A 19,770-nucleotide genomic window follows, 5' to 3' on the forward strand; every position below is an offset into this window, starting at 1 on the left:
TGTGTAAGAAAGCTGATATCCATTTATATTCAATAAATCAGAAGGCTTTCTGGAACTTTCCTTTGACGGGGTATATGTTGGCAGAAACTGGCTAAAGATGAGGGAACAGAGAGACCTCTGGGGAGCAGGAACAAAGAAAGTAAGGGTGAGACTCTGGCACAAAGAACCCAGGCCAGTGTGTAGTTTTTGTAGCATTAACCTCTATATCATTGTGAGCTGCCATAGTGTTTGGAGTGACAAATACTGCTTGGTCATCTTCATGTTTGTTCCTGTCATTTAAGTAATATGAGAACGAGATAAAATATCCAAGTTTGATGAGAAAGAGCCCAGGCTGAAAAAAAAAAAAAGGGTAAATGTTCCATAATCCCCCTCACATGTGGGTACTAGCTCCCCATTTTCATGCCTGTATAGTTATATGAAGAGGATGTGGGTACAGCTCATGAGACCGGGAAGAAGGCCCTGAAGGGGATGGATTAAGGAAAAGGAGCAAGGAGCACAAACATGTGACATGAAACTCAGAGAGAGGTGGAAGGCTCCAAGTTGGGGGCTGGGGAGCAGGGTAAGGAAATAGGGAAGAGGGTCAACCAGAACTAAGTATGTCTGAAAATGCCAAAAAGGAGTCATGCCCTAACCGAAAAACTAAACATGTAAGAAAATAATATTTTAAAAGAAAAAAAGAGAATGCAGTGAAAAGTAATTCCTCTTCTCACCCTTGCCCACCTCTCCTGTCTCCAGGGGTACCTTTCCACTGGGTGATGCTTTGTAGGCATCCTGAACTGTTTCAGCATTTCTTCCTGGTTCTTGTATTTGCTTTTGCCTCATCTTTGACCTGTTAAATCGGGGCTTCAGCTGCAATTAGGAGGTGACATCAGCTCTGCAGTGTAGCATTTTTTTCTCCAGCAGAGAGAGGATGCACCAGCCAGCCCCTGCCACAGCTCAAAAGCCTCCACTCCGGGTGATTAACTCCCTCACTTGCTTTTCACACCTTCTCTTGCAGAAAGCCACACAGGTGACTCTGGTACATTCTATCAGCCACATGTGCTATTCCCAAGTCACTGCAAAATGAAGTTCAAACTGCTAAAGAAGCTGGTTTTTAATTACCGAGAGGTGGAAGTTGAGAGTACTCAGCCCGACAGCTCTCATCAATGCGATCAGTAATCTGTGAAGACATGTGGCCAGCTATGTCTTGTCGTTAATATAGGCAGGGTGATCAGATGCCATCATAATTATTATTATGGGACCACAACACTCTATAGTAGCAGAAAAATCAAATACTTTGAGATGAAGGGTCAGGAAAAAAAAAACCCACCTCAAAACCCCAGACAGATCATCTATTAGACGGGTACAAGGAGGAATACGGATGTGGAAGGGATTCCCAGGGAAAAAGCAGTAAGCAAAGATCTTTTCAGTGATATCCACATTTAAATTAGGAAGTGGGCAGAAGAAATCCTGGTGGATCAGTCCACACTGAATTAAAGATGGAAATGAATAACAGTAATGTAGTTCTAATGTCTGTAATTAACACTAGGCAACAACATAAATTGTTTTTCTCTGATATTTATGTATCCGAGTACATTTTCATAATAGATGCTGTATAAATTTAAGAAATGGGTCCTATGTGAAAACTATGAAAATGGTTTTCTTGCATAAAGCAATAACACTACATTTTATTTAGTAAGTGTAGGTGTGCTTATATGTGTGCGCCCACTCTCAGAGCACTGCCCTAGCTGATCAAGAAGAGGCCTCTCAAAGTTTTCTTTTTCTTGCAAGTTTCATATATTAAAGTAAGATTTAAGGGCTGCAGAGTAGGACTATAATGTACCAGCACCGCTTTCCAGAGCATAGAGAATAGACCAGAGGTGTGTGTGAGAGAGAGGTTAGACAGCTGTGGACAGACACATGTTAATTCTGTCTTTTCTTCTGAAATGAAATCTACGCTGTTTTCACCTGAAGATGGGAATTATTTGTCCTTTCTGCCCTTGTATTAATTCAGAGTCTGTGAATAAAATAGGACATGCTGTTCACAAAGTCCAGTCAGACTGGAGTTGGTCCACACTCACCAGAGCAGGTGGGCAAGGTAAGGGTTAATAAGGAGTGAGCAGCCTTGTAGCAGCAAAGCTAAGGGGTGGGGGGATTTCATTTCAGGTGAACCTCTGTGACCTTTCCTGTACCCAACAACAGATCAGAATGATTCGAATGCTCTGACTTTTGGCCCCTCTCCCCCTCCCCCCAGTGTTGGCCCAGCGTTCCTTTTGCTAGATCATTACCTGCATCTGTGAAGAGCTCAGAGGAGGGTTCTCAGTGTTATGAAGATGTATAAGACGACTCACTCACCAATGCATACACAACACGGACATGACAGGGTTCTAGCTGTGATGCTATCTGAACAAGGAATACTTTGGAGCATGTTTTAGAAAGGAGTGTTACCACACTTCTGGACAGTTAAAATCTCACAATGTTTCCTGATGAGGTTGCTATTTATCTTAAAATCTAGAAGTTACTTAAAAGATTGTGGATTAACAGTTCTAAGCCCAACTTTAATACATTTTGTAGCACACAGTAGCCTACAAGCCCCAAACTCTCTTCAAAGGGAATGTTGGGAAGGCCTGAGCAGCTTAAAGATGGCTTCATTTCTTTTTGCTTCAACAACTGGCCAACTGGAGAATTCAAGTGGCTGTCTGCGACTTTCTGGTCCAGGATCTGGCTTCCTCTTACAAGAGTGATGGTTTGGATTTGTAACCCTGGCATTGGAAACTTGGTGAGCGTGACCAGTGTGGGGAACTGGGGTAACTGAGCACCGTGCTGGTGTGCTGTGGTGTGCTGGTGTGCTGGTGTGCTGGTGTGCTGGTGTGCTGGTGTGCTGGTGTGCTGGTGTGCTGGTGTGCTGGTGTGCTGGTGTGCTGGTGTGCTGGTTTGCTGGTGTGCTGGTGTGCTGGTGTGCTGGTGTGCTGGTTTGCTGGTGTGCTGGTGTGCTGGTGTGCTGGTGTGCTGGTGTGCTGGTGTGCTGGTGTGCTGGTGTGCTGGTTTGCTGGTGTGCTGGTGTGCTGGTGTGCTGGTGTGCTGGTGTGCTGGTGTGCTGGTGTGCTGGTGTGCTGGTGTGCTGGTGTGCTGGTGTGCTGGTTTGCTGGTGTGCTGGTGTGCTGGTGTGCTGGTGTGCTGGTGTGCTGGTGTGCTGGTGTGCTGGTGTGCTGGTGTGCTAGTTTGCTGGTGTGCTGGTGTGCTGGTGTGCTGGTGTGCTGGTGTGCTGGTGTGCTGGTGTGCTGGTGTGCTGGTGTGCTTTGATGCTGATGTGCGTTGTCCTTGGTGCTGGGATCTAGACTGTTATCTTTGCCTTTTCCTTTTCTCACTGCAAACCTTGAGAAGTTTGGCTTCTTCTAGCATCTTGAAGTCTCAACTCAAATAGCCTGGAGGAGCTTGCCAAATGCACGAAGCCTCTTGTGTTAGCTTCACTGTTCCTACCTGTTCAGTTATGCCGGGTATTTCACAGTGTATTTTATATACCGTGGAGCTGTGCTCTGGGAAGTGTTAGGCTATTTCAAACAGCTCCTTCAATAATGGAATTGAAAGGCTATGTTGCAGAGGTAGCCCAGAACAAAACACTGGAGAGGAGAGAACACTGGAGTGAAAAGTTAGATCCTGTTTTTTTTTTTTTTTTTTTTCTTGAGGATGTAATAGAACCCTGGGCTATTAAGTTTTTAGGCTTTCTCTATTTGTTAATTCAGGAAATAGACTTTTCACAGCTCTTTTTTCCCTTTGGTTTTATATCTTTGGATTTTGCTTCTATAGTCAAGACTGGATAGAAAACTCAGGATTGTGAGTGTGTGTGGGTATGTTTTACTTTCGATTCTAAACAAAAGGCCTGGAGGCTAAACAGCAACAAATAGAGCCATTACAAGCCGGAAGTGAGCGTGTTACATGTATACTATCACCAGTGTCCCTTTCCTAATTAAGTAAGGGACCAGAAAGGGTCCTAAAGTTTGTCAAACACTTGTAAGAATTGGGACTCAAAGAAGAAACAAGGAACAAAAACAAAGAAAGAAACAGATAAGCAAACAAACCATAAATCCTAAGTGGATTTTTTTTTCTTTGAAAGCAAAGAAATATGTAACTTTTAGAGGAAAATGAACACACGGATTCCCTGGGGCACAGTTTAGATTTATTATCTACATCTTTTCTTAAGGCCTCGGCAAGTTTATCTTAGCTATGAAGACAAACGTCTCACAAAAAGTATACCACAACTTGTGGTCTTTGAGCTTCCATGTTGATGCACAAGGAGGCTCTTGTTTTAGGACTCCCAGGCTAAGACAAAATATAGTGCCCATAATCCATCTTATAGCAGTAACAACCTTTGTATGGAAGACTGCTTACCAAACACTGCCTTCCACACACTGTCTTCATGGTGTTTGCTATGGCAAAGTACCACCCGTGTTGTTAGAGTTTTGCTTTGGGTTCATTTTAATATGAGGTATTTGGGTATTGAGGAGAGAACAGCCTTTGATGGAGACACACCTTCCTCTGATATGGGGTTCTCTTGGCCTGCTTTCTTTCACTCAAGGTCAACACAGGGGAGTTTTTGTCTCGGAAGACTGACATCAAATCTAGGAGTTATTGGGGTTTTTCTTATAAGCAAACATACTACATAGCATGCACACAGGGAGATATCCACATCTACTATGACATAGATGTTCCAGTGCAGTCATCACGGTGGACCCAGGGACTCCAAGAACAAATCAAGGCACCTTATGGAAACTGAGTGTACCTCTGTACACCCCAGTGCCAGGCAGACATTTTGTAGAGTCCTCACCATGACCTGGGGTGATTTTAAACATTTTTCCCCTTATCTTTTGACCATTTAAATACCACTATCTAATTTCCCAGATGCAATATTGACGTCTTTAATAATGGCACTGGATATGGCAGAATCGGTCTATGCTTAAATTGGCACTGTGAAAACAGAATTTTTTCATACATTCCAGCTTCCAAGAGCCTGTTACAGGGTTTCCTAGCATCTTACAACCTTACTTAGCCTCTCGCTAAACACTCACAGGAAAGGCTTTACTCCTTAAGCCAGTGACTCTGGTTTTCCCTTAAGGGAAGCTCACACAGTTCTTTTTGTCAGTCCCCTGCCTCATTTCTGCTTTCTAGAGCCACAGATGTAGATCAAGTCTATTGTCAAGTTAAAATTTGAAAACATTCGAGACAGTTTTCTGGCTTTTTGTTTCCTGCCAAATAGAAGGAAAACTTGTGTAAATACTCATTTGACAAACGTTCACAAAGTTGCTGCAATAAACACGTGCTGAGAGTCAACTCAACAGCAAATAATGGAGGACGATTCAAGCAGCAACTTATTCTTGACGTTGCCTCCTGCTCTGTCACCACTCGCCACCTTCCTCCAGAGGGAGCATCTCATTCCTTGTTTACTGAGACCACCGTGGCAGCAGAGAGACCATGGGTTCACCCAGTGGTCCCCTCAGCCTGCAAATAGACAAAGCATCTTTCAATGAAGACCTTGATATCTCATTACAGTATTATCCCATTTGTTTAGGCCATGATGCTGAGCGTCAAGGGACCACAATGCCTGACCCAGTACTGGCATCACCAGGGGCTCACAAGGCCTCTGTGCACAGGGACTGCTTGAATTTTCTTTCAAGATACTTCAGTTAGTACTCAACTCTCTTACTAAGGTTTTAGATGAGAAGATGAAGCTGGAAGGAAACAAAAGCATCCATAGATTGTAGGCATGTGTGTTTTTCTGTTTTCTATCAGGAGCCTTTGCTATACAGACATATAAATTCTATAAAATTAAGATGCATTTTGACTTAAGTTAGACATTTCCTTGTGTGATGCATCATACATCACATAATAAACATGCAAGACATTGATTCCTTTCATTTGGTAACTCAGCGGGTATAATTTGGTCCATACTATATTTTAGACTGTATCTTAAACGTTATTGCTTGCATTTGTACTTAAAATTTTGACGTGTGTGTATGGTGGTTGTTTGCCTTCAAGTGTGTATGGTACCTTTAGAGACTAGAAGAAGGAGTTGGATCCCTGGAGCTGGTGTTGTAGCTATAGGAGGCGTAGTCATGATGTGGGTGCTGAGAACTGGCTTCAGATCCTATAAGAGCAGTAAGTGCTCTGAACCGTGGAGCCGTCTCCCCAGAACCCATGTTTGCTCCTTTTATCACCTGCCTCCATCTATAGTTTTCCTCCCTCCTGCCTCAGCATCATATATGCTTTAAGACACTAGGAAAAGATGTATTTAAGAGTAAAAGAAAAGCCGGATGCAAACTCCTGTATTTTCCCCAACAGCAGTATGACTCATTTCAAGAGTCTGATTTACACACCCATGAAGTAACTCCTTCAGGTGAGGATGGTACTTAGGAGCTGAATTACAGGATTTGCCTCCCTTTTCTCTCCTGCTTTGGGCAATTTCGTGTAATTACAGTCACCTGCCTTTCATTGCGCTTGGTGTGTTTGAGCTATGCCTGGGAAAGTTAATCAAAAAACAAAGAGAAAAATCTGTGATGGGTAATGAGGCTACAAAAGTATCTCTGCTGCTCATCAGTTAGCTCGGCTTTGGGGATGGACTTTGAAATGCTGCCTTCAAACCAGCAGCCCATTCAAAACAGTAGTCATTCCAAGGAAAAGGGAGTTCTTTGATTTTTAGACGGTTCAGAATTAGAAAGTAAAAGGAAGGCGGTGTGCTTCCTATTGGCATTTACCCCTTACTTGTGTCAGCAATAGGCTGACAGAGCAGGGCCTCAGTGTGTTGTCTGTGCAAGTCTCTGGTATTTGTAGCCATTCCTGTCAGACAAGAAGAGCTTTCTGGAGAACACATGTCAATAGCTCCTGCAGCCTAAATGACCCCATGTTTCTCAGCAGTTGGAGGGACCTATGGAGGGACAGCATGGGTCCCCTCCACACAGGGCAGTGGAACTTGAAAAAGCATGCCAAAGGAGGAGTGAGCATTAGTCTCCAACCACAGATGACTTCTTGGGATAGTGATAATGGTGGCTAAGACCTTATTGAGAAGAATAATTCAGTTGCTTATTTGGGCTTAGATCACACTCTATCTGGCTCAGTCTGTGGCAAGGAAACATCCATTTACTTTGCAGAGAGATGTCCAGTCAGAGAAAGATGTGCATGGATCCTTCCTTTACTGATCCTCGGATATGATAAGAGTTGGTTAACATATATCACTCCTAGCATGTGAGCCCAGAAGTTGGTTTGTTTGTCTCTTAAATCTGTTTAAAGTTATTTTCTTAACAACCCAAATGAAAAGAACTGTTAGTCTACTAAATATGCAAGATCTCTATCAACATCATCTACAGGAACCAAAGCAAGCACACTCAGATTTTCTGTAACTGACCAGAGTCCAGGCATTTCTGTGTTGTTGCTATTTTACCTTCTTGGATGATACAAGTTTGCTGTGCCAAGTTTCAGCAAACGGCTGAGCAAATCACTTAGAAGCTGGTATATTCAGAGATTCAGCTTTGATGGCTTCAAGGTCACGGAGAGATCACAGCAGACAATTAGATAGGCGAGGTATGGAGAGCGACTAGAAGCATCAAGAGGGAAGGAGGCTGGCATGAGTGGCCAGATTTGAAAAATTCAGACCCAGTAAATTACCTGGGACTCCAGTGAGGCATCATATTTTATTACTGTAAAATTTGGGGCCTTATGGAATTGGGATAATGCTAATTACAAAATCAGCACTACGGTGTGATGAAAAGATTACTAACTCAGGAAATTAGGAGACGAGTCTTAGTCTTAGCTAATAATCATTAATCATTTCTTCATTTCTGAGCAATTACTGTGTACCGTGGTAGGCATTCCTGCATGCAACTGTTCTGGCCTGCATGCTGAGGTGGCAGGGAGCTGTTGTCATCTCCTGCTCAACCTTTAAGAAAAAGCTCAGAGACTGACTCTCCCAAGGTCACTAAGCCATAAACAACACAATTAGAAATGAACCTCTACTAGTGATCTCCAACTCAGGACCTGTGGGTCAAGGATAGCCTTGAATGAAATTCAACTCAAAATTATGGGATTCCTGTTTTAATGAAACTTGTTTTTCTTAAAACTTGATTGTGAGGTTCTCTTTTTATCATTTTTATTGGATGTTTTATGTATTTACATTTCAAACGTTATCCCCTTTTCTGGTTCCTCCCTCTCCCACTCCAATGCCTTCTCACCCTGCTTCTATGAGGATGCTCCCCCTTCTACCCACCCACCTCACCACCCTAGCTTTCCCCTAAACTGGGGAACAAGCCTTCACAGAACCAGGGCTTTTCCTCCTATTGATGCCAGACAATGCCATCCTCTGCTACATCTGTAGCTGCAGCCATGGGTTTCTTCATGTATACTTTTTGTTTGGTGGTTTAGTCCCTGGAGACTCTAGGGGGGTCTGGTGGTTGATATTGTTCTCCATATGGGGCTGCAAACCCCTTTAGCTCCTTTAGTCCTTTCTCTAGATCATCCATTGGAGTCCCCATGCTCAGTCCAGTGGTTAGCTGCAAGCATCCTCATCTGTATCAGTAAGGCTCTGACAGACCCTCTCAGGGGACAGCTTTATCAGGCTCCTTTGAGCACCCACTTTTTAGCATCCACAATATTTTCTGGGTTTGTGGCTGTAAATGGGATGGATCCCGAGGTGGGGAAGTCTCTGGATGGCCTTTCCTCCAGTCTCTGCTCGATTCTTTGTCCCTGAATTTCCTTACAGGAATATTTTGTTCCCCCTTCTAAGAAGGACTGAAGTGTCCATACTTTGGTCTTCCTTCTTCGTGAGCTTCATATGTTCTGTGAATTGTATCTTGGGTATTCTGAGCTTTTGGGCTAATATTCACTTATCAGTGAGTGCATACTATGTGTGTACTTTTGTCCCTGGGTTACCTCACTCAGGATGATATTTTCTAGTTCTATCCATTTGCCTAAGAATTTTATGAAGCCATTGCTTTTAATAGCTGAGTAGTACTCCATTGTGTATATGTACCCCATTTTCTGTATTCATTCCTCTGTTGAAGGACATCTGGTTTCTTTCCAGCGTCTGGCTTTTATAAATAAGGCTGTTATGATTGTGAGGTTCTTGACCATGAATTCTGCAGATTACATCTATTGTCTTGTGACATCAGCAGGTTGGACGTGTTTGCCTGACTCCCGAGGTGACATCACTGGACTCTCTCTGCTCAATCCCTCCTCTTGAATGAGCTAGTCAGGGAATGATCCAAGGCTTTTGGCCTAGTCATTTATTCATATATAACAAGTTTCAGGGTCATTATTTTGGGGAATTTGGTATGGGTGGAAAGACCCATGGTTGCAGAGGGCTCAACTACATACGACTATGTACAGATAGGCTAGATGCAACATGTCCAGATGACAATTGAAGACTTAGGGAAATGTTAATAGGTGTCTGTATGGATAAATAAACAAATGAGTTGAGAGTTGAACATAGAGGGTACAAGTCACATGTGAGAAATCCAGAGGAGAACTCTTGGCACATCTGAGTTTGGAGGTGTGCTCTGAGAACACACACACATAGCTCAGGGGGAATAAGCAACAATGGCAGACTCCCAGGTGACTATGCCTATTTGAGATTACCATAGGTATTTAGGATTGTTTTAGAAGCAAATGTGAGCTATTAATGGATGCTAATGGAAGACACTGGAGACGGTAAGATGCTTTCCTAATAAGAACTGGAACAATGACTCTGTAAAAAAAATGCTCTGGCAACACAAGAAAACTAGTGACCCTGAGGCAGCAGGCCTACAACTCATGGAAAATAACCAGATCTGAGAGGTTTCTACTTGCTGCAACTCTTATTATATGCTTGAGTGGCTCCTGAAACAAAAGAAGACTGTGTTTGATTGTTTAGGAAAGAATGAGATAAACAGAACATACATTTTCTGACATCTTCTGACTGTAATCTGATAGTGGTATTATATTGGTCTTTGCTCATTTTAGGGTCACGTGGCAGAGAGGATTTTAGTGGTTCTTAAGTTCTGCACATAAATAAATAATGGTAAGGCTCTACTTTAACTCCCACCCCTCAATTTTTCATATATACTTGCTTTTTTTCAGGAGAGGAAAATGCACGTTACTGTTCTCTTGGAATCATTCTGGGCCTTTTTTTGTGTTTTTTTCTTTTTCCTTTGAAAGATGCCCCCCCCCCCATGCTGCATAAACAGAAATGTCCCTGAGATTCATTGGATTTCATGGATGGCCGAGTACTCATTTCAAATAACTTTGAGAAAACCAGATAAAACCTCCAGATTCGACTGCATTACCTGATTTAGTGCCAGGGACTGAGACTAGATGACTGTAAGAAATTGGGGTAGGAAACATGAGTTCTCTTGTTCTCCAAGTTCTGTGCTTTAGATCCAGTGGAGGCCAGTGTAGTCAGAAGTTATCACCATCTGACTGACTGTTCCCTGTTGCAAGGGAAATCAGTGCATTGCCCTGTTTGGTGGCTGGTAGCAAGGAAAATATGCTCACCCTGGGACTAAATGGCAGTGTGCTGAGAGTTAGCTGGAAGAAGTGACTATTCCTTCTGTCTTCCTTCAGCCACTGCTTTATCAGGGTGAAGGCTTATTGAAGAAGTAGTTGAAGGAACACCTCTGTTTATCAGGCTGTGTCTATTCTTTGGAGGAAAAGAGGCCATCTGTTTCCATAGCTGTCAATCTGGTACCCCTAGCCTCTACTACAAGCCATTTCAATTTATTTCTTCAGTTCCTTACACTTTGCTGAGTGTTTATTGTAAAGATGTATTAACCAGCAAGATGCCAGCAAGACAAATAGCACTCAACTTTGGGAAGAGATAGCAACTTTTGCAAAGGCACCAGTGATGGTTTAAAGAGGAGAAAAAGGTAGTTGTTAGGCTTTGCTGTCTCGGTATCCCAGTCATTCTGCTAGCTTGCTTTCAAAGCATAATGCATAGTTCTTGTCTTCTGTTTACTCCTGGTTAGCTACTTCTGCATCCTTATCAGCACCCAGTGCCACTTACCCAAGTCTTGTTCACTTTTAATATTTTACTTGTATTTGGTATCTACCATTTTTTCTACCTATAAGGAATAATAAGGTATTCATATAATAATCTTGGGCCTCTGTGCTTGTGTGTGAAAACTCACAACAAGCCAGGCCAGTATTCCGAGAGTAGACATAGAACCCTTGGTTGGACTAGCTGAGATTAGCTGATTCTTTAGGTTCAAGGTGTTTATATGAAACTCCATGGAGTGCTGTGGAGTACCAGTTCCCCTTGACAGAAACTCTAAGCATAAGTCAGAGAGAAAGATAATTAGTCCTTTTTCCTCTGCTAATGCAAAATTACATGATCTTAATGGGTAATATTTAGATCGGTATACAGTTTCTGATGTTTTGGTGAGCCTAACCATGAAATTACTTTTATTGTTCCTTCCTAATTGTACCTTTGCTACTGTTAAGAATAGTAATATAAATATCTGTGTTTTCTGATGTTTACCTTCAAAGGGGTCATAACCAGAGGTTGAGGACCACTGGTTTAGATGGATCCTTGGTAGTCTTCTTGGCAGGTACAGTATTTCACAGCTTGCTTGAGTTATGGCTATAAAGTAGGCTTTACTAATTGGAAAAGTTATGAATGAGCATCTTTTGGGGGAAGTATGCCAAATGAAATACTCACATGATTTTGGAGGCAAGATCACATCTAGCACATGCTGAACTCAAACTTGCTCTCAAGCTAAGGGTGAACATCAATTTCTCAGTTTTCTGCCTCTACCCCTAACTGCTGACGTTATAGGTATTTATCACTCTACACATAGTATATGTGGTGTTCGGGGACCTAACCCAGGACTTCCTGTTTGCTAAGCAAACACTGTACTAAAGCACTGTAGTTAGGACCCAAGCTCCCAGAATGGTATACACTTAGGGGAAAAATTTGTATGCTTTTCTGTCTGTCAAATTTTTAAGTATTTTACTTTTAAAACGACAGGGAAATGGACAGGTGACACAGTTTATCCCTGGCTGTTTGTGGTTTGGTGTTGAGTTATGACTCCATTTCAAGCTCAGACTTCACCAACTGAAAAAAAAAAGTCATGCTTATTTCTTCTTGTTCATGTGTCTCAGGTCTCCTTGAAACTCTGAAGCATTTTTCAAAAAATTGGACAATGAGTACATGTAATTGAAATATGGGCCATTTTTTAATGTTTTCCTATATTTAGGAATAAAAGTCTGGAGTCCTTCGATCTTGAGAATTGTTTCTTCCTTGTGTCACAGAATTCACACCCTAAGCTAGGGAGAGGCTGGCTAAGAGTTACGTGGCACAGTCAGACCTTCAATTTCTTTTACTCTCATCCTTTAGGGTTACGCCAAATGTCAATCTGGTAAAAATTGAAGGCTCTATGAACACTGTTCAGCCCTGGGCTTTCCTCCTTCCTCCTTAGGCTCTCTTTGCCTTACAGATTGGCATCTTGGGTCTTTTGGCTGTATGTGTCTTAGCATTTGCTTCCTCAGTGGCTCCCTGGTTCTACAGTTACAGATGGTTGTGAAGCTTTTATTTTGGGTTCTGGTTTTGGGTTCTGGGAATTGAACTTGGTCTTATAAGGTACACCAGTGCTCTTAGCTATTGAACCACACTCTAGCTTATTTAACTACTTTTTACTTAACTTCTTTTTTTAAAGTGGTTGACCTGATAATGTTTGGTAAATTCCTAGTCAGAGGAGTATTCTGTGATCCCTATTCTGAAAAATAGAGAGTTGTCTTTCAGAACATTACCGCTTCTTTTGTTCTAAAAAGTTCACATACCAGTCTTAAGTCTCGATTTGGTTACATTTATCTGTTTGAAGACTTTTATATGTGTTTGAGCTTTTACTTGACTGTGTGCAGAATCTTGGGAACCACCATGCAGTTAGTTCTGAGAAGTCCTAGTATGGTGAATGATGCATTGTCTTATATTTTCAACTTGCAATTTCATTTTGTTGTCTGCACATTTTTAATGATGTAAATGGTTCTTAGCCTTTGGAGTCCAGAGCCTCCTGCTACAAACTAACAGAACTGTAGCTATGGTTCCTGGAAAATTTCAATTTCAAACGGTGTCTCCAATTTCAAATGGTTCACATACCATCTAATAGACTCCCAGAAGCCCAAGACTCCAGGCTAAACATCTCAGGACCAAACAATCTTGGGGTTCTCTTCTAAGTCAAATACATTATTGTTCCAAGATTGCTGTGATCATTTGGGTGATTGTGATGATGCAGCTAAAACAGGATGTAAATTATTTAAGTAGATTTTAACTTTGTACTTATATGTGACAAAATATCATCTGAGTTTCCTCTCTTTCTGTTTCTCTCTCTCCTTTTTTTTTTTTTTTTTTTTTTTTTGTAGTCCCTTTGAATTTTATCTGGCCTTCAAAATCACCTGGGGAGCTTTGAAAACTTTCAATGCCTGGTCACACCCTACATCACTTAAATCAGAATGTCTAGAGGTGGGTACCTGCTACCAGTTTATTAAAGCTCCCTGGGAGATTCCACTGTCCGGCCAGGTGGAGAGCCAGTGCTCTGCCATGATTAAAACAGCCTCAGAAGTTCCAGATAACAGGAACATCAACCCTCAGCTGAAGATGAAAGAGCTCCCATCCCCTCTCTGCTTTCAAATGCCTGGCATTGAACATTGAGTTTCCAGCTGAAAAGAGAGGTCTGAAAACTCTCCTGTGTAATCATGCCTCCAAATGTGCTTCCTATACTTTTGAGTGGGCCAGACAAGTGTGATCCAATACGGAGTTGTCTTCCTGATGCCGTGGAGATATGGGAAGAGTTGTATTAAGACATGGCCTGCTTTGCCTCAAGCACACATCATGAGATATTTGTTTTCGGCATAAGAACAATTACCATTGTCATATTCCAAACTGTGTGCAAATTGTTTTATTATAAACTCACTGTTGGTCTCTATTTAACTGGAAGTCATTCACTCTAAATTTATCTACTCTCTCTGCATGGCATTGATGCTTGCTCGCAATGCCAGATTTGTTTCACTTACAAGAAAAAGGTTCCATGAAAAACAGGCAATGTTCTCAGCTGGCTGATTAATGGCCTGAGTAGGGTCTCTGGAAACTTCTTGTGTGTTAACGCTTGCTACCCTTTCCCTGTTTCTGACTTTTAAAAAAAACTAGGAATCTAAACAACAGTTTTCAGGAGGCTGAGCAGCAGAAGCTTTTTTCCACCAGGCCTGCTCCCCAAAGGAAGAATGCTCACAGCCAGGCCTTGGAGATGAGAGATGAGCTGTATAATGAGGAGCTGTTTGTTTTCTAGAGATCTACAAGTCAATTTGGGATACTTCATCAGCCAAGTTTCTATCTTTATACTAGGCAACCATTAAATGTTTACAATTTGAAAAAAAAAAAAACATGTCCATTCTTGCTTTCCATGGGTGTCTGTGCCAAGTTCAAACTGCTTGGCAATTTCACTCAGACAAAGACTTTCCAAGACACAAGGTCTGTTTGCGTAATAGAAGCCCATTAAGACCGAACAGAGGCAGCATGTATTATAGTGATTTCTCCCTTTGTGGCTTTCGCAATTTCCCTCCCAAGCTTTGGTCCTTGAAGAAGGCACTTTCAAAACTGGAATTAACTACCAGAAAATGTATGACACACAGTTGCCTGCAACCAGTTGGTAGCCCAGGGGACCTCACTGAGCCTTGGCTGTCTGTTTAACAGTTGTTTTTAGAGGCAGAATAAACTTTAACAGGATGCTTCATTTATATGGCCTTTTGGGTTATAACTATTATTTTTCTAATAAATACTTTTCAAATTCAGAGCTGAGGAGAAAGATATATGAAGATATGATTCCTCAGAGTCACTATGCAGTACAATCTGAGTGTAAATTTGATGCTACCAGGGAGGCTCTTGATGTCTATAGTGACTATTGCTACTTCAGATATTGCCAATGAAAAAAGGATACCTATTAATAATGACTGGATACATGGAAGTACATAGGAAATAACTGCTAAGACAAGGTATTTCTTATTACTCAGGGTGATGGTATATATATATATATATATATATATATATATATATATATATATATATTTGTGTGTGTGTGTGTGTGAAATTATCTCCTGTGTATGTTACACTTGAAAACTTGCTAAAATGTTATTGTCTAATCTTGATAGAAATTGGAACTAAACAAATACCAAAGGTACTCCATTTTACCAATGACTCATTCACAAGGTACTTAAACACTGATGTTTATGTGGGCTTTGGTTACTACACAGCATATAATAAGCGCTCAAGAATGACATGGAATAAAAATTAAAAACCGAGAGTACCTGCAATGCACATTTGAATAGATGAGTCCAATTCAGAACAGATTGCATGTACTTTCTTTTTCTTAGTCTTCTGCCTATGAAATGGAGAGTAAACTTTTTAATCATTACCAAGTTTAACTGATATAGTTATTTATTCAGTTTTTGTGGTACTGGCCATTGTACTCAGGATTTTGCCCATTTAGACCAGTACCCAACCACTGACCTGAGCCCTCAAAGGCTACTTTCAATATACATTTATGTAACCATAGTAACATCTTCAAACTTTTTACCTTAGGTATAAACTTCCTGTTCCTCAATGGATCAGAACATCCCACAACATCCCCTAGTAAATATCAGTGGACACAGACAGTCTTACATTTGGGTAATATTTGTCGTCGTGTTCCTTTACATGTATGTTGGGTTGCATGTCACCAATATTCATGCTTCAGAATTAGACTGTATTTACAGAATGGTTGTTGAAAGAGTGAATGAATTATAAGTTGCCATGAAGGTGAGCCCTTATCCAGTGTGGTTGTGGTGGTATTCCCATAAGATGAGAGAAATTTGGATATTGTCAAGTACAGAGAGAAGGGTGAAGAAGAAATAGTGAACATGTTCATTTATATATCAGGAGATGGGCTCAGGAGAAGTCAACTGCTGAGACTTGACCTTGGACTTGTAGCATCCTGAGTTGAAAAAAAATAAATTTCTATAGTCTTTCTGTTGGTTGTATGATGGCCACCATAGCAAACGAATATTAATTTTTTTTCAGTTAATTTTGTATTTTAAATGTGATCAGTCACAGGAAGCTTAAAATGTACTAAGCTTTAGGAGTTCAGTTTTTGACTCCAAAGATGATGGTGTGCATATGTGTGCGCAATTAATTTTTACATTTGAAAACATAGGCCACTAAGAGTTCTGATTTTTTTTTTCTTGCCCAGACTTCTTTCTCTGATATTAACAGCTGTGGATTTCTTAGTTTGGTCAGCATATCAAACAAGTGATCTTTCTGGAATTCCCTATGAGTCAGAAGAACTTATTTATTGTGTTCATATCTAGTCACTGGAGGAAGACATGTCATTTATGGCCTATGACCTATCACTTAAAATGGAATTCTAGGAAGAAATACATATGGCTCTAGACTGCATTAAACTGTGTGTATGCATGGCGCATACATTTATTTATTCCTCTCCAGAAACACCAAGATACTTAACCAGAGAAACGACTAAAGCATTGTGCATGTTGTAGGATAACACTGTACACTGAGATCCAAGTTCAGGGTAGAGGAAATCAAGCTCACTTTGGTTCATCAGCTGGGAAGAGCACCAGCTGCTGAGGGGACACTGTTGTCTTCTCACTGTCCCCTTTGCTCACAGACACAACATGGGTGAAACAGGCTAGAGAGCTTAGGCTTTGGGTCACAAAAGCTTCCAATCATTAAATGGTCCTTTTAAATCCTGGACCCTGGAGGTCTCTCAGACACTGAGCCACCAACCAGGCAGCAAACACTGGCTCATATGAGACCCCGATGCATATACGGCAGAGGAATGCCCGATCTGGCCTCAGGGGGAGAAGATGCACCTAACCCTGGAGAGACCTGAGGCCCCAGGGAGTGGGAAGGTCTGGTGGGGTTGGGGTTTAATCGGTGTGGGGACATCCTGTTGGAGACATGAGTCGGGTGGGGAAGGAGGAGGTATGAGATGAGGAACACTCAGAGGGCAGACCTGGAGGGGGATAAAGACTGGACCGTTAAAAAAATTAAAAAAATAAAATTTGAACAAACATTGCTTCAATTTGAAATTAAAAAAAATCATGAAACTTGAAAAAGAAATCTAAATTCTACTCAGAGAAGGTGGAAGTACTGCAGGAAGGCACTGAAAGTGACTTTGGCTAAGGTCACCTTTAGCTGGAGAATTAAGAAAATATAACAAATGAAGCAATCTTTTCCTTTGGATGATGATATGGGTTACCTCAGGCCATTTCATAATTAACAATTAAAAGCAGTGACTCTCTGAGGATTCGGACACAAGGCATGAACCCTGAATGTTCTGGAATTTCTTTATTTCAGGAAGTTCAATGTCTTGTGTGGGTAATACACCAAACTCCCTGCACAGACAAACTAAATGAAGAGTCATGTTGTAGTAATCTGTGGCCATGATGTGACTACTCAGCCATCTTGCAAGTCTGCAACTTGTCATGTCTCTATAAAATGTATGTGAATAAACATATTGCCTTGCTATTAATCATGAATATATTATAGGCACTTCTCACTGTATATTGTAAGCATTAATGTATCCTTTCATTATGTATTGTAAAATAAATACACCATTATATGCATTAATTATACTTTTATTATATCTGATGTAAAATAAAAATTACATTATAAGTGCATGTAATAATGACCCTGAAGCATGACAAAAATATTTTCCAAATCTACGAAGTTAACAAATTGAGTTTTGCTTAACCCAAATTTATTTTGACCATATATCAATTCTCTGGAAAGTAGTTATATGTACATAGTATGGCATTTGAATTTATTCTGAAGAATGAAACAGTGGAGGTGTTAGAAACAACTTGCTTTCAATCACATAACGCCTGTGATCTGCAGCTGGATCTATAGCTGCACTTGTGCTGTTGTCTGAAAAGTGATGTAACAGTAGCAGCCTTGTAGGATACCATGAAAAATAAGGACGACTATGCTTGCTACACGTAAGTACTTTAGAAAACTGTGTCTCTAATGCAATGGTTCTCCTTTTTCAGGGCTCATGTAAGACCATCTGCATATCAGATATTTACGTCATAATTCATAACAGTAGCAAAATTTACAGTTAGGAGGTAGCAACAAAAGAAAGTTTATGTTTGGTGGTCACCACAGCACGAGGAACTGTATTAAAGGGTCACAGCAATAGGAAGGTTGAGAAGCACTGCTCTAATCCACTATATCAACTGAGACACCTTATTTGCTGACCACATTGGTAGACGACTTATTATGGATGTAAGAGGCTACAGGGCTTGAAAAAGAATGTGGTAGTAGAGGACAGGTTAGGGCTGCCTTTAGCCTAGGATTGTTTTCTGGGTACTATCTGCTTTGGCTTTAATTTGCAGCCTTATTTTTTATGATAATGAATTTTTATTTAAATTTGGGGAATTTTCTTTGAGCTCCTTTTATGTCATCTGAACACAGGAAACACTTTTTCATGCTTTTAGAGTTTTTCTGATTGACTTTGTTCTCCAAAAAGGGCTGATTCTAATATTCTAAGTGATAAAAAGTCCCTTTGACACGATTGAAGCAATTTAATTAGTAATCCGGAAATTATAAAGGATTGGAAATCACACCCTCTGTGCTTTTAATAAAACAGAGTAGTGAAACTTCTAATAGGTGTATACCATGTGTTGAAAGGACTCCGTACCACACACATTGAGAGGAAGGTCTTTCTTTGCAAGGGACCTACTAAGGGAATTGTGCAATTAACAATTCTGTGTCTGCTGTCCTTTATGAGGCCTTCACAATTTACAACAGTGCATGTTGTATACTTAATCATGTAAAATAATTAAAATCACACATGGAAAGCCCACGTACTAAGTGGCAGGTAGTATAGTGAAACATAGACTACTACCTGAATTAGTTGAACTTGGAATATCTTAATCCTCCAGTAAGAAATACACAAAGAGTTATTTAGTGTTGTAGCCTACATGGGCTCTTAGTGTCTAGATGTGTGTCTCATGATGAGGATCACATGTGAATTATCTCTAGCCAAGTTGTCATAAAAGTATTCTCCTATAGCACGTCCTTACTAAACAGAGAACATTGATACATAACTGCTAGACATAAACATAGTAACATGTTCAACAGTAAAACTATCTACAGTATATAAATACTGATGTTATACTCAAAGGCGCCATCATTTTTTTACTGCCTCGGTAATGGAGTGTTCCAGGGAAACGTGTGTATGGATGATTAGTGACTGGTGGATTCCCCCTACCCATGTATCACCAGTTATTTAAGAGAACCAGCATTTGGAGGTATCGAAGAGCAGTTGATTCCTGTTTAGGAAGCAAATCTTACCATTAAGTTCTCATGGTTTAATCCTAAATCACAGGTAGTGATAAGGGGTGTCAACTGTGAAGAATAAAAGAAGCATCCTACTACTACTGTTACTACTACTACTACTGTTACTACTACTACTACTGTTACTACTACTGTTACTACTACTACTACTGTTACTACTACTATTGTTACTACTACTACTAACCAATTGTAATGGTTTAAGAAATATATTCTACTCTTGCGGATACCTTAAAAATTGGTAATTGGACTAACTGGGTAATCTGCATCTTTTCCGCTGTCATTATAATGGTTGCGCTAGCTGCTTCTCTGTTTCTGTAATAAAATACTATGACCCAAGCAAGAAGAGAGAGTTTATTTGGACTTATGATTCCAGAGGGATAAGAGTCTGCCACGGCAGGAAATCATAGTGGCCTGTAGCAGGTATGGAG

The sequence above is a fragment of the Micromys minutus genome (genome assembly GCF_963924665.1).
Source record: "Micromys minutus genome assembly, chromosome: 4".
In the NCBI taxonomy this organism is placed as follows: Eukaryota; Metazoa; Chordata; class Mammalia; order Rodentia; family Muridae; genus Micromys; species Micromys minutus.